This window comes from Pogona vitticeps, chromosome 2 (assembly GCF_051106095.1).
Source record: "Pogona vitticeps strain Pit_001003342236 chromosome 2, PviZW2.1, whole genome shotgun sequence".
Classification (NCBI taxonomy): domain Eukaryota; kingdom Metazoa; phylum Chordata; class Lepidosauria; order Squamata; family Agamidae; genus Pogona; species Pogona vitticeps.
In genome coordinates, this window is record NC_135784.1 from 216,323,118 (window position 1) to 216,346,612 (window position 23,495).

The following is a 23,495-nucleotide window of genomic DNA, read 5'->3' on the forward strand; positions in this document are numbered from 1 at the left end:
TCTCTTTATCCATTTTCATATTTCAATCCCCTGCCATTATTACACTTCCTTTTTAAATTTCTTCCACTTCTTTGCATATTTTTTGAAAAAAAAACACCTCTCTGTTTCTTAGTGGGTGCATATATACGTATTTACTAATATTACTTCTCCTTTCATTATAATTGCATTATAATTTATCTTCCCATCTCATTTTTTCTTATCTCTTCTGTTTTCATTTCATATCCTTTAGCAATAATAAGGGCTACCCCTCTTGTTTCATTAGTTCCATATGCTTTTTTCATATTTATTAGCCCAATGGAATTTCAATTCATTTATTCCTTCCTTCTTTTGATGTATCTCTTGCAAAAATAATAGATCTACCTTCTCTCTACCTTCCTGTTAGCCGCTCAGAGTGGTATAGATTTACCAGATGAGCGGGATATAAATCAAATAAATAAATAAATAAATAAATAAATCTCTATTAATCATATTTTCATCTCTTTTCCTTTTAATTATATTACCTAAGCTATTTACATTCCACATTGCTATTCTTCTACTCTTCAACTATTTCAAAATATTATTAACATTTTCACTTTCAGTTCCATCTATGTATCTGTAAAAACTTAACATGAACACATCACATTTATTACTTAGACATAAACAATATCTAACCTATACTCTCCTGACTGATCTCCTTTCCCATCCCCCACACCACAAATACCCATTCTTCTCCTGCTTCCTTCCTTCTGGGAATTTTCCCATTCCACTGCTTCACAGCGGGCAGGGGGAGAGGAGACACATAGGCACCAAACAGGCCATCACCCTTCACCCTGTTCCATACATATACACACATATATGTGCATATTCATCTCTTTCTTTATTTCTAGCTCTATTCACTCCCCCCTCTTTCTAATCTAGTTTGTGTGATTAAAATGAAAGCATTGCACCATGATTTCAAGAAGTGACCAATTCTTGTCAGGGACCTCAAGCTTCACTGGCTCAAGCCATGTAGTTGCAAGTCTGCAGTAAAGGTATCTCAAAGCAATAGTTCCATTTGGTCATTATGCTCTTTGAAGGACATGCTTTGAGCAAGGGAGTCTTGCTTTGAATTTGTGCTTTTCCATTGCCTGTGATTCAGACAGTAGCTTATTTAAAGAGGGTTTATTTTTCCTGCTTTGCTTCTCAAAATTGTTGAATCAGGGAACTTCCACATGGAAAATTTGTCACAATTTATGTCCCAGGTTCTACACTGATCTTATGGATTTTTTCCTGCCATCCATGTGATAAGCATCTTGTATTCTCTTCTGGGATTTCTCATGACTTGTCCCTCCAGAAAATAAATTTGTTTTTTTTTTAAGTCTACTGTTGCTTTGTTAATGGGAGGCAGTACAGGGTTTCATGCTGTGGTGCTTTCCATGGAAGTCCATTCCAGTGGGAGACCTTTCCTGTTGAAAGCTTCCAGATGGAACTAAAGAGGACTAAATCATGCCAAACCATGACCACAGTCCCCTGTAAGAGCAGAGAAATCTCAGCAGAGAAGCAGCTTTTTGAACTTTTTCTTTAATTTGTCTTGAAAGACTTCTCGTTATTATTTATTAATCACTGAAAGGGTCAAACTGAGGGGGTCCCCCGCTCTGCATTTGTGAGGATGTCTTTTTCAGTACTCACAAATTCTTGGAGTTCTTATGAGGAGTTGAAAAGAATGCATGCAAAAATATGAACATGTGGAAATGTCCATGCAGTCCGGAAGGTATGCCTGGAGCAGCCACTTGGGCAGGGACATAATGAGCATTCACCTCTGAGGGTGGCTGATTCTTCTCCATCTCTCCCTTAGGAATGACTGAATCATTTGGGGCTCCCAGGCATTTTTTGTGATTACATTCCTTTCCTTTCTTTTTTCTCTTTCGAGCGACCCATAGAGATATTCAGGGACTTCACTCTGATCATATTTCTAAGTGAACTAATCTGATTTGCCCTTTCTTGAATAATAAACAAATCAGGCCTGTATTATCGCTTATAGATGTTTTGCACTTATCCAAATATTGTGATAGACTTCTTGGCTTGAAAAGTACAAGCCACAATGCATATTTTAGCACAAAAACAGTACAAAATTTTATATTTCAGAATGCAGTGGTGCATCTTGTACAAGAGAATACATTCAGGGGGGAATGCATGGAAAAATTAAAATTTTTATTTTAAAAAATGTAAATTGAAATTGAAGCCAGAAGAAACAGACTTATAAATGAATACATGCAAAACTGACAGGAGCTGCAAACAAGCTGATCAGTCAAGCTCTATCTACACCAGGTAATCATAGTATCATAGTTTGTCCAGGCTTGCAGTGGAAAAACTGCCCTGCTAGAAAAATAGTATAATGAAGGTTGATCCATAGACAGAAATTCACTCTCTCCCTAGATCAGTATTTAAATAAATGGGTATATAAGTAGAAAGCAGTAATGACAAGAGCTACTGTTCTCACAAGCAAATTAGGGAAATAATAGAGAGGCAACATTAAAACAATTGACAGTATATATTATTTATATTTATAACCCTAATAAAACTGTGTTAGTAACCACAAAAACAAAGATCTCATTGGAAAGAAACATGTTGGATAATAATTTTATATTATCAGTTGTATAGTTACCATAGTTTTACAACAGCACATGTAATCCAAATAGAATTTTATGGGGGGGGGTGTGAAGGGAGAGAAGAACACTGAAAAATGCTGCTGTTTCTGTGACGGATGAAGCCCAGTTTGCGGCTCCAGCAACCTGCCAAGGATTGGTTCCCAGACGCTTATTGATGGAAAGTGTTCGGGTTGAAAAGCCATTACATTTAAGGCCGCTTTTTTGTGAAAATAAAAATTCTTGGTCCTGAAACAGTCACTTCAATGACTTCGTAGTAATTGGAGCCTTTCCCCTCTCCCTGTTGCTCTAGCTCAGGGGTGAGGGAACTTTTTTACCTTTAACCCCCCCCCCCCCCAAATTTTATACACTGACATTACCCCCTTGATTTGAAAGAAAGGAAATCATACATTATTTGAATTCAAAATCTTATTGATATCCTGCTAGTTCAGTACAGGCTGTGTACCGAACTAGCAATATATCATCAGTATCAGTGGCTGCCAGGATATTTACCAAACTAGAAGGATGCACCAAATGTAATAAAGATGTGCACTATTTTTCCTGGAACACATTGCACACCAGCCATGGGGTGGTATAGGGAGTAGTAAGGTGTCCAATGTGCCTATCAAGTTGCATTAAATTTTTGCTACCCCGCAGAGGATTAAATCATCATCAATTACTGCCAGAGTGGTGCTAGCAATGACGTGCTTGCTACAGACAGCCAAAGCAGAGTTTTTTTTAGGGGGGGGCTTTTCCTACCACTTTAATCATTCTGTGTTTGGTGTGCAAAAAGGAACAACCAGGCTAAAGGTCATGTCACCCACCCTGCTGCCACAGCCCAACATCAAAGGACCAACGCACTATTTTGTTTAATCATCATCAATGGAAAACTCAAAGGGGCCAGAGGATTGAACAAGATCAGTCTACATCCCAATCCCAAAGAAGGACAGTGCCAAAGAATGTTCCAACTACCGTACAATTCCACTCATTTCACACGCTAGCAAAGTTATGCTCAAAATCCTCCAAGGTAGGCTTCATCAGTATGTGGACTGAGAACCCCAGAAGTACAAGCCGGATTTCAAAGGGGCAGAGGAGCTAGAGACCAAATTGCTAACATGCACTGGATTATGGAGAAAGCCAGAGAGTTCCAGAAAAACATCTACTTCTGCTTCATTGACTATTCAAAAGCCTTTGATTGTGTTGACCACAGCAAACTATGGCAAGTCCTTAAAGAAATGGGAGTGCCTGATCACATCTGTCTCCTGAGAAACCTATACGTGGGACAGGAAGCAACAGTTAGAACTGGATATAGAACAACTGATTGATTCAACATTGGGAAAGGAATACGATTGTATCCCTGCTTATCCCTGCTTATTTAACTTATATGCACAATACATAATAGAAAAGGCAGGACTGGATGAATCCCAAACCAAAATTAAGATTGCCGGAAGAAATATCAACAACCTCTGATATGCAGATGATACCACTCTGATGGCAGAAAGTGAGGAGGAATGGAAGAACCTCTTAATGAGGGTGAAAGAGGAGAGTGACAAAAATGGTCTGAAGCTCAACATCAAAAAAACTAAGATCATGATCACTGGCCCCATCACCTCCTGGGAAATAGAAGGGGAAGATATGGAGGCGGTGATGAATTTTACTTTCTTAGACTCCATGATCACTGCAGATGGTAACAGCAGCCACGAAATTAAAATACACCTGCTTCTTGGGAGGAAAGCGATAACAAACCTAAACAGTATCTTAAAAAGCAGAGACATCATGTTGCCAACAGAGGTCTGCATAGTCAAAGGTATGGTTTTTCCAGTAGCAATGTATGGAACTGAGAGCTGGACCATAAAGAAGGCTGGCAGCTGAAGAATTGTTGCTTTTGAACTGTGGTGCTAGAGGAGACTCTTGAAAGTCCCCTGGACTACAAGGAGAACAAACCTATCCATTATTAAGGAAATCAACCCTGAGTGCTCACTGGGAGGACAGATCCCGAAGCTGAGGCTCCAATACTTTGGCCATCTCATGAAAAGAGAAGACCCCCTGGAAAATACCCTGATGTTGGAAAAGTGTGAAGGGAAGAGGAGAAGGGGACGACAGAGGATGAGATGGTTGGACAGTGTCATCGAAGCTACGAACATGAACTTGACCCAACTCCGGGAGGCAGTGGAAGACAGGAGGGCTTGGCGTGCTCTGGTCCATGGGGTCATGAAGAGTCAGACATGAGTTAATAACTAAACAACAACAGCATTTATAAAGCTTATTTAGTACTTTGAAATCCTGGACTTGTTTCCTCCAAAGTAAACCACCGTTAGAAAAACAGCTATACATAGGAGTGCAGACTTTTAATGCACATTTTATACACTACATAAAGTGTATATGCACATTTCAGTTATTTGAAATGTGGTGTTGGAAACTAGTTTTACAGATAGCATGATTTGTCAAAGAGATAAGTAAAGCAAATTTAGTATGGAGCCTCACCAGAAGCTAAAATAACCAAACAAAGGGTGTTGTACTACAGTGGCATCATAAGAAGACAAGCTCACTGGAAAAGGCAGCAGTGCAGGAAAAAGTGCAAAGCAGTAGGAAAAGAAGAAGAGCGCACATGAGATAGATTGACACAATAAAGAAAACCACAGGCTTTCTTTGTAAGACCTTTTGTTTCGTGTTGCAGTCAAGGCAGGACCAGGAGCAGAGAGACAGGGATTCAGATTTGGGGAATAAACTATGATACTCTTGCCTGCTTTGGGGATGATAAATAGAGAAACGTGATTGCTACACACTTCTGGCATCTAGTCCCAGGTGTGTCAATTGTCTTTTACTAGGTGTTTCCTGTTAGCGAGACTCTTCTAAATATTCTGGTTCTGCCCAGTACAAATTCAGCATCTGAACAGAACCTTGAAGTACAGTGGTGCCTCGCTTAGCGATTGCTTCATTTAACGATGTATTCGCTTTGCGATGGGTTTCTTTGAGGAATTTTCAGCATCGTTTAACGATGTTCTCTGTGGGGGAATTTCACTTAACGATGTCCGTGTTTGCTTATTTTTAAGTGTCTTACAATGTTTGGAACATGTTTTAAATGGTTGGAATAGTTAGTCCACCTTGTGAAACCTATGCACACTTAGTTTGGCTTTCTTCTGAGTCTTCGTTAATTTTTGGTGATTTTTTGTTTTTTCCCTCATTGAAATCCAATGGACTAACTATTCCAACTATTTAAAACATGTTCCAAACATTGTAAGACACTTAAAAATGTGCAAACACGGATATCGGAAAGCCATTCAAAAGCACTGAAGCCTGCTTCAGTGCTTTTGAATGGCTTTCCGTTGGGGAAACATTGTTTCACTTAGCGATGTTTCCTATGGGGATTTTCGCTTAAGGACGTTAATCCGTTCCCATTGGAACGGATTAACCGGTTTTCAATGCATTCCTATGGGAAATGGTGTTTCACTTAACGATGTTTCCCATAGCGATGGGTTTTTTGGAACCAATTCACATCGTTAAGCGAGGCACCACTGTACTTGGTCTTCTCAGCAGAAACCGCAGAGCTTAATGCAGTAGAGATTAAATTTGGAAGGTTGCTTTTTTCATGGTTTTATGAAAGAGTCAAGTTTCTCTCTCTCTCTCTCTCTCTCTCTCTCACACACACACACACACACACACACATGCACACAACAATCAGTTGCTTCAGTACAGTATGTATGTTTCCTCTCATTACATTTAAATACCGTAAGCGTGATGAAACCACCTGGTCCTTCTCTTGCACCTTCCTTGCCGCCTTAATTGGAGCCTTCTCTCATTGCATTCACGTCCTTTTTTCATGGTTTTATGAGAGTTAGTCTCTCTGTCACATACCCCCTCCCTCCCTAAATTTTCTACAATCTTACCTTTAAACAAGCTTGATGAATCCACCCATCCCTCTCTCACACCCTCCTTTCCGCCTTAATTGGAGCTTTCCACCTCCAGCAGAAGTAGTCATGCATAAGCCGGATTGGCTGCCCCGGGCTGTTCTATAGCCATAAACAATAAGGAGCCCCCATCTCCAATTTCTAAAAGAACTAATTTACAAGTGCCGCAACCAAGGAAGGTAGTAGGGATAGGTGGCTTACAATTTGAGGTTCGGCTGCAGGGGGTGGGGGTGTAGTGCTCTGTTCATTATCCCCAGGATTTTCATTTTTATCCCATTTGCGGTAATTTACCCCTGTTCCCTGACCACTGGTCTAGCTAATCTCTAAAGCACACACACACACACACACACACACACACACACACACACACCCTTTTTTAAAAAAATGCAAGTCAGTTTTATGATTGAAAGACATATTCATTCAGGTACGTTTTTCAAAACAGTTAATACATCTGATCTTGTCCAGCTGATGCTTCTATGCTGTAGCCTAAAATAATCTCCAAGGAGAAGCCCCAAAGTGGCATAGACAATACACCAAACATGCATGTAACTAGCAGCTAAGTATTAGACATCAGGCATTTTATTTCTGAACTGAGCAGCCTCCAGCTCAAGCTATGGATAATTGTTTTAATTCCTACTGCTGGCCATACCTGACCACTCCTGCCTAACCCACTGCATTTGCTCTCCGTTTTTCTTACTTCGTCCAACACCTTCCTCTGTACTTTGCTGTGCTCTGCTATTCTTTCAGTCTTCTTGAAGTCTCCCTTTCTCTTTCATTTCCTTTATGCCCAAGACCCAAAAACATTACACGGATATTAAAACTTATATGTTTCCTTCCCATATAAAACCTGTGATTCTGTTCTATATGTACAGTCTCATGAATCCTGAAAGGCCGGTTTCAGTATTAGTCATGACATTTTACTTCTGATATTTCTGAGATTTGCGCATACTTTTCTAACTGAAGTCACTTATCTGTGAACACTAGGAAAACAATAAGCTTTTAAACAATAATGATGTGACATCAACTCAATTCTGACTTACGGCAATCCTTTTCAAGATTTTCCAGGTAGGGTATACTCAGAAGTGGTTTATCATTCTCTTCTTTCTGGGGGCATCCTGGGACAGTGTCGTTTGCCCAAGGCCACACAGGCTGGCTCTACTCCCTGGAGGCACAGTGGTGGATTGAACTCCCAACCTCTGGCTCCACAGCCAGATACTTAACCCACTGAGCTATCCAGCTAGATTATTCTTGACTACCCAGAGAATAAGTCCACCCATACACATACACCGCCTTTTTGGCTGTACAAGTAAAGCATATGTCCAGTTTTAGGCCAGGAAAAAACAATGTGTCCGAAGTTTATTAGGTGCTGCTGCTGCAACCTCAGTGACAGAATGAGCGTTTGAAGCCCATGGCCAGAAAAATGCAAACTGCAGCATTATTAAAAATTAATCAGTGTTAAAATGCCTATTTGGCTACTGGTAAGTAAGAAAAATATATAGCACCATAAATTTCAGCACTTGTACTAAACCTCTCTCCTCATAAAGATGCACTGATTTGCATCCACTCGTTCTGTTTCAGAATTTAAATAACAGAGTGATTCAACATTTTGTTCTTGGGAGGAAAGGAGATACAGTCTGAAAATAAACAGCCAACTTAGCCTGTAATCTGAGGCACCCAAGAGTCCCATTGAATTGAATAAGACTCAGCGTGGAATAGACACCTGTAAGTCCGCATTGCTGGTACAGTGGGGTCTTGACTTGAGAACTTAATCCGTATTGGAAGGTGGTTCTCAAGTCAAAAAGTTCTCGGGTCAAATCTGCATTTCCCATAGGAATGCATTGAAAACCATTTGATCCGTATCTGCTCTTTTCCGTCCATAGAAACTAATGGGAAGCTGCTATTCCGCCTTCGACCACTAGAGGGGGATATTTTGTTTCTTTTTTTCTTAGGTCAAGAAAGGTTCAGGGAAGGCAGGGAAAATACAGTCCAGGCAGTACAGTACCAGGCAGTCTGAAGACTGTCTCCCAATCCACTCTCTAAACGCTGGGAGGAGTGAGGAAGCAGACAGGCACCCTTTTCACTGGCCAACAGCTAACTGAAAGTTCAAATTTTGCACTTTCCCTGCCTCCCACGTGGTTTTTTTTTCAGTTCTTAACTCAAATCTAAGTATGTAAGTCAAGTCAATATTTTCCTATGAGAGCGGTTCTTAAGTCAAAATGTTCTTAACTCAAGCCATTCTTAAGTCAAGACCCCACTGTAATCCAGGCCAGCTTGACCTCTCCTTCTTTTCCTCCTTCTGAGACAATTCACATGTTGCATGAGAGGCGGGTTTGCCTCTCGGGGGCATTTTTCTTTGGTAACAAATGGGTGAGCAGGTGGCATGAATGTTGCATGGGAAGTTTGGTGCATGTCATTGATAATGGTAGTTGTAACACAGGAACATCTATGTGACTCCATTATACAAGCATTACATATAACAAAAAGGATTTTGAAGGGTCTGGAGGCTGAATGTTTCCCCAGCACTTAGTATAGCCTGTGCCAGGCCTTCAAATTGCTGAAAATGGCCTAAATGTTGTCCTCCACAACCCACCCCATGCCACAAAAACACCTTCTGGATTTGTGTTGTTGTTGAGTTAGAAGGAAACTAGGCAGACTACATGAGTTCTTGAAGCAAAAGGCTGCTTCTGGAGGTCTCCAAAAATCAAAACAAAAAAGGTGAGAATGTTGTTAGGTACCTTTCATCTTTTCATTCTTTCTCCTACTAATGTCTTAGAGTGAGTTATTGAGACTAGAGATGAGGACGAATATAAAAATGCTTTTTCAACAAAAATAGCCAATTCATTAAATATTCCTCCCTTCATTTATGTGGGTTCCAGAGACCCCCATGAATACGAAGGGATGAATATTTACCCATTTTATTCATCCTTCGTATTATAATTTTTTTAAAAAAACATTCAGCCTACCAGCTGCCAATCAGCTGATTGGTGGGAGAAAGGCAACCGCCCCCTCCCAGCCATGCATGTAAAAAGAGAGACTGGCTGCCCTTTGCAAATATGTTGGCTGTGGCTTCATTTAGGGTAGGGAAGCTGCAGCTGCCATCTTTGCAAAGGGCAGCCTGGATTTCCTTAAAGCAAGCTAAGGGAAGGCCAGAAGGAGACCTCGGCATCAGCCATTAAGGTAAGGGGGTGTCAGTGGGGGTTGGGTGGGGGCTACGGTAGGGAGAGGAAGGGGCGTGGGGGTAGGCTGTTGGGGTGGCTGGCTGTGGGGTGATGGTGGCTATCTATTGGCCACCGACTAGTTGGTCAGCGGCCGGTAGGCAGAATGGTGTTTTTCTTTTTTTCTTTTTTGTAATAGGAAGGGGGCGGTGGGGTGCTGTTGTTTTTCAAATAACCCCCCTCATGAATCAACAAACAACTTTATTATTCATCAGTTAATGGGGGCAACTTCGTCTTTCGTGAATCGTCAACTTTTGACGACTCACAAAGCAGGACAAATTGCCAAAATTGTGAGTCATCCCCATCTTTAATTGAGACTGTCATTGTCAGTTAGTGAGAAAAGGGGTGGACTATCCTGGGGAACTTGAAGCTATTCTCTTCTGTGAAGCCTTGCACTTCTGTGCAGCTAGAGGAATTTAACAAAAATTCAAAACTCTGCGACACTTTTTGAGCCAAAGGAAAACAAAATTACCTCTGGAGTCTGCATGTGGCTTGCAGGATTTAGTTTGCTCCACCAGCATAGATACATCTGGAGGTGTCAACTGTCATATAGTTAGGCTATGTCAGGACACTTAAATCTCACCAGTGGCTCTTTCCTCCATTTTCAAGAAGTCAATCCACATAGAACTTGCTTCTGCATGTAAGGAAGAACATGCTTCTATTATTGAGGTGGGATCCCAGGGCACTTAGAATCAGTCTGTGAGTCCCCATTGCCTGCTTATTTATAAGTCAACTGATCACATCAGAATGTGGGACAACATAGCATCCATGAGAAGCCATAAAGTCAGTTTTGGTACATGTAACCTGTATAATGGACTTTTGGGCAAAGAGAAAACAGCATGTTCTGATATGTTTCTTGGCCTTAGCGGGGAGGTGTCTTCTTATTAAAGAAAGACTAATGGGACTTTTACTAGAACATCTAATTGTATGTAAATCATTGTGTACAAAGTCCCACATAAAGACAAGGACTTATACCATGGAATGGCTCTTTGGAAAAATAAGTGGCACTTAAGTACCTGATCATTAATTTGGTTTAGACAAGATATCCAATGCCTACTATTATCTTTTCAGTTAGTAATAAAAATTTATGGCAGGTTTGCCAACATCTGTAGACGCTTGGGTGAGTGACTGCAGTTTTGGTCTTGAATTAAAGCCCCAATGGGGTCCTTCTGCTCCATGAGTGACTTTACCTCTGATACATTATATAAACTCATACCTCCTGTGCACTCACTGTTGCATTCATCTTTTGGGAGTTACTATTAGTGATTCCACATTTTGAAAGGTTCATCCATGAAGTTCAGGAGGCCAAATTCCAGTGTTCCACATTTTTCTTTCAGTTTACCAAACTCTACTGAGGGAAAAAGCTTGGGGCTGGAAACAACTACAGAGAAACCCAAACAGAAACAACTACCCCTCTCAACTAGAGGTTGGCAGCTTTTTATTTTTGCAGCTGTAGTCCAAAAACTTAAATCAGTAGACCTCTACTTCCAACTCTACTGCCATCCTCTCCACTTCTACTCTTCATGCAGCAGACATTGCAAGAGTGGTTGTGCTTATATAGAGTTTACACACCTGCCATTTGGGCAAGCAGAAGCACCCATTGTTTTAAATGGGTGCTTCTGCTTGCCCAAATGGCAGAATGCCTGCTTCCTGCCAGATCTGTCCGTAACACCCATTGTTCATGGTCAGGGCAGTTGAAGGCCTTGACCCTGAAGAGGGAAAGAACAAGAAACTGGGCCTTTTTGGTAGTTGCCCTCTGCCTATGGAACAACTTGCCTATTGAGATCTGCCTGGCACCCTCGCTGGATGGGTTCAAAAGAGCATTGAAGACCTGGCTCTTCTGCCAGGCTTTCCCGGAGCACTAGGATCTCGCCCTCCCTTTTTACCATTCTTTTTGCCATCCTCTCCATCACCCTTTTTACCACCTTTATTGCCATCTGTTTTAATTTCTCTAATCATGTAGTAATTTATTTTTATCGTGTTTTTTAATATTATTCCTTATATTGTTGGTAGCAGCCCAGTGGCCTGGTTGCCAGATGGTGTGGGATATAAATTCAAATACATTGGTGCCTCGCATAGCAAGTGCCCTGTTTAACAACGAATCCACATAATGATGATGTTTTCAATGGGCAAACATCGCATTGCAATGATGGGTAAGCATTTCGCTTACTGATTTTTGCATTGCGATATTTAAGAAACAGCTGATCGGTGGTTCCAAAATGGCCGCCGGAAAAGAAATGGCTGCCCGCAGCATTTTCGCACCCTTTCCTCGCTTACCGGGGAGTGAAAATGGTGGCCGGATGGAGGATTTCTGCATAGCGGTGAGTTTTTTCCCCATAGGAATGCATTAAACGAGGTTTAATGCGTTCCTATGGGGTTTTCCGTTCCATATAGTGACGATTCTGGATAGAAACGATTTTCCTGGAACAGATTATCGTCACTATGAGGGGCACCACTGTAATAAATGTGGTGATTTCTATTTATACAATGGTAGCTTATGCCTGGGCTAAACAATATACTAACCTATGATTCACTGAGTCAGGCATTCATAAATTTGGGATGCATGTCTATGTCCACTCTCAGGGAAGCAAGTTCTGTAGGACATGATGGCCAAAATCCTGTTGCTTAGTGTAAGTCAGCTTGTACCTTTTTATCTATTCCTCTGTAGTAAACAAATTATCCCTGCTGCAATTCTTGGGAATGTGTATATGTACACTGGCTTGGCGCATGTGTGCACATGCCCTGAGAATAGTGGTGTAGATGCATTGTTTACCAGGGAGGAATAGATTGAAAGTTACAGTTTGGTTGACACTAAGCAACAGGATTTTGGCCAGTGGGTCTAACTACAGATATGCATAATTTAGAAAAGGTTTGTATGTTCCTACTATGAAATCTACTCTGTCCCATTTTTGTATTGTGTACACCAACATAAACTGAAAACAACTGATGAGAGCCAATCTAAAGGAGGGATGGTCTCAAGATGAGAGAAGGAAAAAAGTGTGTGGAGAGGTTTTCAATAATTGAACAAGACCAACATATTTCAGCCAATTATTCGTCTTGTGGTGATACATCAACATCATCTGTAGAGGCATCTGCCAACAGACTGCCAGGAGATGTTCTAACAATTATTGGCTTCAGCTCTGCTCTCAGATACAGATAGCAGCGGACAAACGTAACATCAAGGGATTGTATGATGGTATCAAGCAGGCTTTGGGTCCAAAACAGAATAAATCTGCTGCTTTGAAGTCTGCTACAGGCGTGATTATCCAGGACCAAGCACAGCAAATGGAACACTGGGTACAGCACTACTCTGAGCTATATTCTAGACAGAATGTAGTAACCAAAGAGGCATTAAATAACATCAAGTGCCTGTCTGTCTTGGAAAAGTTGAACAGTGAACCAACTTTAGCAGATATAAAAGCGGCCCTGGATTTTCTTGCATCTGCCAAGGCACCTGGAAAGGACAACATCCCCGTTGAAGTTTTGAAGTGCTGTAAAGAGATCATCACCACTGAGCTGTATGAAGTCTTTTGTCTTTGCTGGAGAGAAGGTGGAGTACCACAGGACATGAAGGATGCAAACATTGTCACATTGTATAAGAACAAAGGAGACAGGGGTGACTGCAATAACTACCATGGCATCTCTCTTTTCAATATTGTAGGGAAGCTGCTTGCCCATCTTGTGCTGAAGAGACTCCAGGTGCTTGCAGACAGTCTATCCAGAATCACAGTGTGGATTTGGAGTTAATAGATCCACCACCGACATGGTATTCTCCCTCAGACAGTTGCAGAAGTGTAGGAAACAACAACAGCCACTCCTTGTGCCCTTCATAGATCTTACAAAGGCCTTTGATTTGGTTAGCATGGATGGCCTTTTTAAAACACTTCCCAAGATTGGATGTCCATCTTGACTCCTTAACATTATCAGGTCCTTTCATGAGGAAATGAAGGGCATTGTAGTTTTTATGGCTCAACACCAGATCCCTTTGACATTCGAAGTGGAGTGAAACAGGGCTGAGTCCTTGCGCTGACTCTGTTTGGGATCTTTTTTGCTGTCATGTTGAAGCAGGCCTTTGGAACTGCAACAGAAGGTGTCTATCTCTGGACTAGATCAGATGGAAAGCTCTTTAATCTCTCCAGATTGAGAGCGAGGACCAACGTCCAAATGAAATGCATGTGGGACTTCCTCTTCACCAATGATGCAGCTGCTGTTGCCCACTCTGCTGAAGACCTCCAACAACTCATGAATCGTTTTACCTAGGCCTGCCAAGACTTTGGACTAACAATCAACCTGAAGGAAACACAAGTTATGGGCCAGGGTGTGGACTCACCTCCCTCTATTACCATCTCCATGCAAGAATTGGAGGTTGTTCATGACTTTGTGTACCTCGGCTCATCCATCTCTGACACTCTTTCCCTAGATGTTGAGTTGGATAAATGCATTGGCAAAGCAGCTACCATGTTCTCTAGACTAACAAAGAGAGTATGTCTCAATAAGAAGCTGACGACATATACCAAGATCCAGGTCTATAGAGCCTGTGTCCTGAGTACACTCCTGTACTGCAGTGAGTCCTGGACCGTTCGAGCACAACAGGAGAGGAAGCTGAACACTTTCCATATGCATTGCCTCCGACACATTTTTGGTATCACCTGGCAGTACAAAGTTCCAAATAGAGTAGTCCTGGAATGAGCTGGAATTTTTAGCATGTATACATTACTGAAACAGTGACGGCTACGTTGGCTCGGGCATGTTGTGAGAATGGCTGAAGGTTGAATTCCGAAAGATCCCCTTTATGGAGAATTATTTATTTATTTATTTTATTTATATCCCGCCTATCTAGTCGGTTAAGACCACTCTAGGTGGCTTTCAAGAAACAACTAGCAATATATATAAAAACAATACTACGTAAAGACAAAACTTTCAACAAAATAGGACAAATAGTGGGAGAGGAGAGGAAGGGGAGGTCAAGAGTTGATTGAGGAGAAGGCCTGCTGGAACATCAGTGTTTTTAGTTGCTTTTTAAAAAGCAGAGGGTGACCCCAGCTGTGATACAAGGACATCTACGAGCGGGATCTGAAGGCCTTAGGAATGGACCTCAACAGATGGGAAACCTTGACATCTGAGTGTTCAGCCTGGAGGCAAACGTTGCATCACGGCCTCTCCCAATTTGAAGAGACACTTGTACAGCAGGCCGAAGCAATGAGGCAGTCCCGAACCAACAAAATCAGGGAGCTGGACAGGAGACAGATTGTATTTGTCTTCAGTGTGGAAGGGATTGTCACTCTCGAATTGGCCTCCTCAGCCACACTAGACACTGTTCCAAGACGTCTATTCAGAGCCCATTAACCTTAGTCTCTTGAGACAGAAGGATGCCTACACAGAGGCATCTGATACAGTAAACCTGTTTCTAAACATCACCAAGTGGCACCTGATCGCATAGTTTGGAAGCAGTATATCAGAGACCTCTGAAAGCACTGTTAACTAAATGTCCTTGATTAAGGACACACAATGCACAATTTCCTTTAGATTGGGCATTTAATGGCAAGATTTTTTTAAAAAAAACAGTAAAATGGGTACTCATTTTACTGACCTCGGAAGGATAGAAGGCTGAGTCAACCTTGAGCTGGCTATCTGGGATTGAACCCCATGTCGTGAGCATGGTTTTGGCTGCAGAACAGCGGTTTTAACCACTGTGCCACGAGGCTCTTTAATAGATGCCTTAAAATATATTTCCCCTCTTCCTCCTTTTTATGGTAATAACCCTTTCACAGCGTTAGAGACGCTGTCCACATATTGAAAAAGGAACCAAAAATGCCTGAGGAAGCAGTGAGGAGTGATGCCATGTAGCTTGCAGGGGTACTGTATGGGGAAAAAGAATGGTTGCCATTAAATTCAGATTAGAAAGGAGATCTATATACTGATTTACATACATAGTGGGCCAGGAGATACAGAGGAGCTACTCTTGCTTCAGAATTTTGCCCTAATTAATTCTTCAAACATTCCTACTTCTGCCAAAACATGAGATTGTGTTGATAACAGATGACACTCAGCTGTGAATGGCCATGTTTATCAAACTGGGATGCTCTCAATCATGTATTTATAACAGAGTTATCATATATAAAGTGCTGTCTGGATAGCTCAGTGTATTCAGCGTCTGACTGTGGAGTGGGAGGTTGGGAGATCAATTCCGCACTGTGCCTCCTGCAATAAGATTCAGCCAATGTGGCCTTTGGCAGACTGCAAAGTCCTAGAGTCCATAGGGAGGAAACATTAAGCCACTTCTGAGTACTCAATATCCAGAAGACCCTGCAAAGTTGGAATTAAGTTGATGGCACATCACTGTTGTTGTCTTCATCACCATTCTGTATAATATGTACATATTTGTAACAAATTTTTACATGTCAGTAGCATCCTTTGTTGTATTGGATTAGATTCTATAGTGGCATGCTCACTCCTTTAAGATTTAAAGGTGTGCACCTTAAGGTTTAAAAGGAAATGGAGGTAATAATTCCCTAGAAGAGCGCAGATAATGCAGTAATTATGGTGTGTCTTTCTCTTTTTTTCCTCCAACAATCTGGAAAGCTAGACTGGAACAGAACAATTGTAAAAGCTTTCAAGCTAATCTGGTTACTTGCCTTTATCTGCTAAAGAATTTGTGTTAATCTGTCTATATTTAGGACAATTTAGCAGGCTTTGATCCTCTACCTAATGAGTGAACATTTCAGTGTCTGAGTGCGCTGCCGCTGGTGCCACTTGATATCAATGAGGCAGAGCAGAGAGGCATTTGGGATGTATTGTCCGTCAAATCTTTCCAGCCACTGATCATCCATCAGTAAAGGTCTTGCTATTGCAGGAAGATCCACTTCAGCTGCATCGGAAAAGTGAAGACGAGGCCTGCAATTGAATTTCTTGCTTACTTAGGGGTTTCAGCTTGAGAAGGGCAATGCATTATCTGAACAGCCTTCTCTCTTTGTAAAGCAGACTGTCTCAGACTCTACTGGAAAGTATAGCTGACTTGTGAGCAGAGTAAAGGGAGGGGGAGATGACTCTCCCTGAAGTTTGAGGGTGAGGTAGCATCCCCAACTAGGATCATGAGCCATACCTACCAACATCAAGACAATCTCCATGTATCATTATCAGGACCTGACAACTCCTACATAACGGCTCAAATGACATCTCCTAATCAGAGGACAGGGCACATGGAACAGGACCAGGGGAGATAGGGCATATAGAGGAATGAAGGCACCTTCCATGCCCTGAAAGCAAAGCAAAGTGTGCTGCTTATATACCGCCCCATAGTGCTTCAAGCACTCTCTGGGCGGTTTACAAGTTAATTATGCAGGCTACACATTGCCCTGCCCCCAGTGAGCTGGGTACTCATTTTACTGACCTCAGAAGGATAGAAGGCTGAGTCAACCTTGAGCCAGCTACCTGGGACTGAACCCTGGGTCATGAGCATAGTTTTACCTGTAGTACAGCAGTTTAACTACTGCGCAAAGAGACTCCCCTCCTTATCTGAGCCTCTCTTTTCCTAACTGTTGGGGCGAAGAAGCAGTCTCTTCGCCACCAATGGCTTGAATTTCCCGCCCTTTTGCCCTGCCTTTTTTCTTTCGTACCTCAAAGCTCCAGCCGCAAGTCAAAGCAAATTTTTGTGGCCGGAGCTTTTCGTAAGTCAAAATTTTCATTAGTCGGGACATCTATAAGTCGAGGCACCACTGTAGATTGTCAAGAATCTGAAGAAAAAAATTTCATCCTGCCTTATCTGTCTGCTCGAAGCTACCATCAAAGATTTCACATGCAAGCACAGCCAAGCTGCAAAGATGATTTTCAGAAGTTGGTTAAATCTTATGGATTACGGACATCTTTTGCTCTGTTTTATAAATTCCAGTCACCTCTAGTTTTAGAAAATGAAACCACAGTACTATACTGAGACAAGCAAGTTATCATGGATAAAACAGTTGATTTTTATTAAAACTGATATTATCCCTCCGGAAAAGCAAGAAAGAAAAATGTGCCTGTGAGGATGGGGGCTGTGGCATATGCACCTACCTATATCAGCGGACAGTCTCACTCCCCCCCCCCCCCCGGACATCATGGAATTCCATACAGTGAGCTTCCCAGTGGACTTTGGAGACATGTTGCTGGCTGACAACTCCCCTAAGGAGCCCACACTTACAGAAGAAGCGAGAACCCACACAGGAACCCAGGAAAGAGTGGGTAAGGGAGCAATCCCAGGACTGGAGAAGGAAATGGTTAGCATGGTTTCCCTGTTCTTGGCATCCCATACTATCCGTCAAGCTGCTTCTTCTTTCTTTTATATGTGTGACAACTAATATGATTAGGTTTGAGGCATTTATGACATCATTCCATCTGAGCTATCATTCTGACATCATTGACACAAATCATGTTGCTTTCTACAGCCAGTAGTGTTAAAGCAGCAGTTGGGGCAAATGAAACAGAGGACAGAGACAACAAAGAAGAAGAAAAAAAGAAAATTAAAATGAAGCAAGAAGAGCATTGAAATAACATGAATATTGTTTTGACACCGACAAAACTGCGCACACAATGAGAGGTAAGTAGTTTTGACTCATCCCTATTGTAATACACAAAGCAATGTTGAAAAAAAGCACCAGATGCTAAATTACAGGAATTATAGCTGCTCTCTTTCTGAATCTGCCTTTTTAGTAGGGAAAAAGCAGTCTTGATTTGCATTTAGCACAGTTAAAAAAAACACAAAAAAACATGCGCACAAACACATATACAGATCTTTTCCTCCTGTTTAAGATGCATGCAAAAAAAAAAAAAAGGGTAATCAGGAAAGCAATAGAGCTTCTTCCTTCTCCAACAGAGAGGCAGCAAAGCAGGCGACACCTCCTGAACTGAACTGGAGCGAGGAGTAGAGAAATCTAACTGTGCCATTTTGCTGCTCTGAGTGCACATGGTAAAGTCCTCTAAGTTATGGCAGATGTAGGGCCATTCAGCAGTATTTAGGTAGCAGCAGGGGGGGTGGGATAACCACAATGAAGCTGGTCATGCTGAAGTGCATCATCTAGAAAATTAGACCATCAAGAAAACTTAGAGCATTTCCAGACAGGTTCAAGGCTTTATCAGTTCTGATACTTCACTGAAGACTGTTGCAAATTTTCCTGTTTAGCTCATTACTTTTTCCATGTGTCTTAGGATCTCTGTCTCTTCCCCCTTGACTCTGAAACAGATTCAGCACAGTAATTAAGTGCAGGAAATTAGCTGCTCCAGGGATGTCTCCGTGTATTCACTATTTACAGGCCATAGGGAAACCACTATTTCTTTGGCTCAGCACTGGTTCATTCCTCCCCCTCCAGCATCTACAATAATGAAATTATAATGGTGATGTACCTTAAAAGTTGGCATAAAATTTACCAAAGGGATGTTTTGAAGAGTTGTGCATATTTGCAGCCAGACTGGAAAAGGGTTATTGGGAAACACAGGCAACTTCCTTGTTACAACAATTGCATTCAGCTTCCAGGTTGGTTCCAAATCCAGAATTAAAGAATCAGTTCTGATACTGAGATACATGGTTCTGCTTACCTACTAGCAGCCAGGGCATTCAGATCATCAGCAGAGATCACAGATATCAGAAGTGCATATGATGGAATCCTGAATGGCTCTGAAGGGCCATTCATGATTCATTGCAATCAGACTAGAGAATTCCTTCCCCTTGGAGGTTCTTGTCATCTCCTGGTTAAGGGAATTCCGCCGGGCAAGGAATATCTTTCATTTTTGGTTATTGTTTGGGCCAAAAGCTTGGCTGATTTTTAATGTTCCTTAAGTATATTTTGATGATACCCAGTGTGGGGTAGTGCAGTGGTCCCTAAACTTTTCCCAACCACAGACTGGCTGGGTGTGTGTGGCACACTCGTGTGGAGGGGAATCACTCTCGCAGAGGGCATGTCATGCTCGCAGGGGGCAAGGGGCATGTCACACTCCTGCACATGCGTAAGGCGCACTCTCCAGGGGAGTGCTTGCGGGGGAGGGAAGAGATCTGTGTCCGCAGCCTGGTCTGGCCGAGGCCGCAGACCGCTGCTGGGTTGCAGACTGGGGATTGCGGACCCCTGGTGTAGTGGATAGACTGACAGACTAGGGCTCAGGAGAGCCTGGTTCAAAGCCAGGTTCAGCCACGGAAACTCATTGGGGAAATGGAGCTGGTAAAACTATTCCTTAACTATCTCACTTACACTGGAATTCCTATTGGAGTTGCTATAAGTTGATTCTGACTTGACTGCACATAACACAGAATGTTTTAAGCTACATTCTAAAAATGCAAAAAGCATAATAATCTTTTAGCCTTACTTAAAATGTGTGAAAAAATATTAAAGTTGTTAGAAGTAAAAATATATTGAAGAAAATGACTTTCTTAGCATCTCATATTAATAACACACAGATAAAAATTACTCTAAGCTCTCATACTGCCAAGCCAGCCTTGTGCCAGTTTGAATCAATGGAGGAAAATCTATGGTGATTGCTATTCTTTGATGTCTGGTGACCAAAATGGCATGGATTTCTGATTATGAGATGAATGACTGAATGAATTTATAATTCCGTGTATTTATAATCCTTACCGATAGTTTTCCTTTTCCCCTAACTATGAGCAAGCCTTTTCTGCAGGTCTCAGAAGCCCAAATGAGTTAAAAAGCAAGAATCCTTTCTGCAATGGGAAATTTTATTGTTGTTATATATAACTCTAACAGTTTGTAATGTACAACCCAGCATGGTGTCATTATACTGATAAAGATTATTGTCTTGACTAATAATTTTTGCAGAACTTATATGAACAGCATTTTAAAAATGAAGCATAAAAAACTCAATATCCCAGAATCCAGGAAAATCAAATGCTGCAGTAGAAAGGCATTGGAACTACCAAGAGTGCTTATTATCAGGCTGTGGCGTTTGCCCCTCGTGCCCCTTGCCTAATTCTCCAAACACAGAGTACATGAAGGCAAACTAATACTCCTTTCTACCCACTGCCACCAGTTGATCACTAAATCAATATTAATTATGGAAGGATGAAGATGCAGGTCCAAACTTCACTGTCTTTTAAATAAAACTTGTTTATTGATTATAGATGTTTGATTATTAATCATAGGTAACTTCTATTATCATCAATCTCAACCTTCTATTTGTCATAACAGTTCTTATTCACTCTTTAATCACACCTCAGATCTCCCAAATACAACACTTTATCTCCTTCTCCACTCTCACTGACTCTCTGACTCCACCTCTTTTACATATCCCTTGGCTCCGCCTCTCAGCAACATTAGCCTGCAATATGAATAATGCATGACTATTTAACATAGTAGGGAGAACGCTACATAGGCATACAAACATCATTTCTGTTTTCACAAGTCATAACCAAAACATCATTCAGGTCCAGGATTGTTTATAATTCATTGACCTTGCTCATTCAGAGCTGGCTAATAGTTTTGGTAGATATAAAAATTGTTTTTCCATGATTACAGTAAACTATTCAAGTCACATTTTTAAATATACAGCTGTGCCCCGCTGGCCGATTACCCCGCTCTATGATGAATCCGCTTAACGTTGAAGTTTTTGCGATCGCTTTTGCGATCGCTTTTGCAATCACTTCACAATGTTTAGATGGGTTTTTTTCGCTTAGCGATGATCGGTTCCCTGCTTCGGGAACCGACTTTTCACCTTACGACGATCAGCAAACAGCTGATTGTTGGGTTTCAAAATGGCCACCAGCTGAAGAAAATGGCTCCCCGCTGTGTTAGGAACGAATTCCTCGCATTACAGGCACCAAAAATGGCCACCGTATGGAGGATCTTCACTGGACGAGCAGGTCTTCAGCCCATTGGAACGCATTGAACGGTTTCAATGGGTTTTTAATTTCATTTGACGATTTCGCTCTACAGCAATTTTGCTGGAACGAATTAACATTGTCAAGCGAGGCACCACTGTACTTTCATTTTCAGGGCAACTTTTCCTGTGCCCCCTTAACTATTTCTTAACGCTATTACATACAATTTTTCAAACCTTGACACACAAATGCAGTATTAATTCTTTCTTTGTTTCTCTTTGCTTTAGACCTGTTCATTCTGTTTGTGCTGATTTTTATTATACTTTAAAAATATTATTTTAATTAGCATGCATGGTATGTAATGATGTTTTACATGGAATTATATAAATAGAACAAAAGATAAGGACAGAACCACATAGCACTGTAAAACTTTGTGGTGCATTTTAAAAAATATATCTGACTTCCTATTTGGATGAATATTATTTTCAGCCACTCTGAGCAAAATTGGCCAGTAAAGTAGGACAGGAATATTCTGATATAAATAAATATTGTATAAATATATTTGGGAGATTTTGGACATTCAGGAAAAGTGTAATATAAATGTCAAGCATTATTGCTGTTTCTTTCCAGTTTATCTTTGCCCTTCCACTGAGACAAGACACAAAGTACCTCATTATCAGACAACCCATCCTGAACCAGTTTCTAGCCATCAGGTAATGCTGACTGACTCCTTTTCTGAAAGTGAGTTGAATCATCACACTAAATTTTAACATTTTAAAGTGGCATTTTCTTCAAGGTTTCTTTAAAAAATACTTGAATACCAAATTGCTTGAATTATTGAAAGCTAGTAAAAACACAGGTTTTCTGATACATCTTTAGGGATCTCCTTCGCTCAACGTCATGTTATGTTCGTTGTGGGTTTTTCGGGCTCTCGTTTCGCCAGTCAGGAAGAACAACCTTCAGAACACAGCCAAGAGCCCGAAAAACCCACAACAACCATTAGATCCCGGTCGTGAAAGCCTTCGCGAAGACATCATGTTATATCTTTGTTATAATTTTGATTTTGTTTACTGCCTGCTGTCACCACCAAGGATTCCAGCTTTTTTGTGGGGGGAGATTGTTTTGGGGTCTATCAATGGGTTGGGGGGACCTGGGGTTTGTATCTTATGTTTGTGTTTCTAAACTGCATAGAGTGGTATAAAAATCTAATAAAAAGACAAACAAATGAATAATTTGAATAACTGAAATTATTGATTTGTTTAAATTTATTAAAGTAAAATGAAATTTCAAAAACAATGAACAAGCAAAAGGAGAGATCACAAAAGAGATACTGAGCACATCATTCCCCACGGCAGCACTTCCTAAAATGGCACTGTCCGGCTATGCTGGATTGCAGTTCCCATTATCCTGATCCAAGAGGCCACTGATGGGTATGGCTGAGCATGGTAGAATGCGTAGTCTGACTTAGTAGGGGCGCCAAGCTGCAACATGTAGTCTTAAAGCAGCTGTGGACTACATGTGACCCTCCCTCCCATTTTTGCAGTCTAAATTTGACAGCACAATAGCATTAAAGAATCCACCTGTTTTTCTGTATTAAGGCACAAACCTTGTTTTAAAAAGAGAATCACACCCTCAGAAATATAGTATTCTATTATTGTTGTTACTTTTTCTAAGAAATCCATGAAAAAAATAATTACTTTAAGAAAATTAGCTATAATGGTGGCCAGCTGCCTTTCTGGGACTTGTAGTTGCAGACAATTACTCTTACAAAGTAACTTTCCAATCTGTGGTTCCTACACATGTAGCATAAGGTCACCAGGACTATGGAAACTTTCCTCATTCACATTAATTCCTTTTTTCCACCTTCTTTCTAGCACTTTTACCAAGTCATGGCAAAAATCATCTGGTACATAATGAAAACAACTAGCTCTGTCTTTCCTATTACTTATTTTCACAGTTTCCTCCATTTCCC

General features: G+C 41.2%; 1 long non-coding RNA gene across 1 annotated transcript; it reads left to right on the top strand.

Annotated features, from left to right (window-relative positions):
- The first annotated feature begins 9,701 nt into the window (after positions 1-9,701).
- On the top strand, positions 9,702-22,282 carry LOC110080346 (uncharacterized). Its single transcript, XR_002300770.3, has 3 exons — positions 9,702-17,943; positions 18,147-18,298; positions 22,154-22,282. It is a non-coding gene; the product is annotated as an uncharacterized LOC110080346 (long non-coding RNA).
- The last annotated feature ends 1,213 nt before the right edge of the window (positions 22,283-23,495 follow it).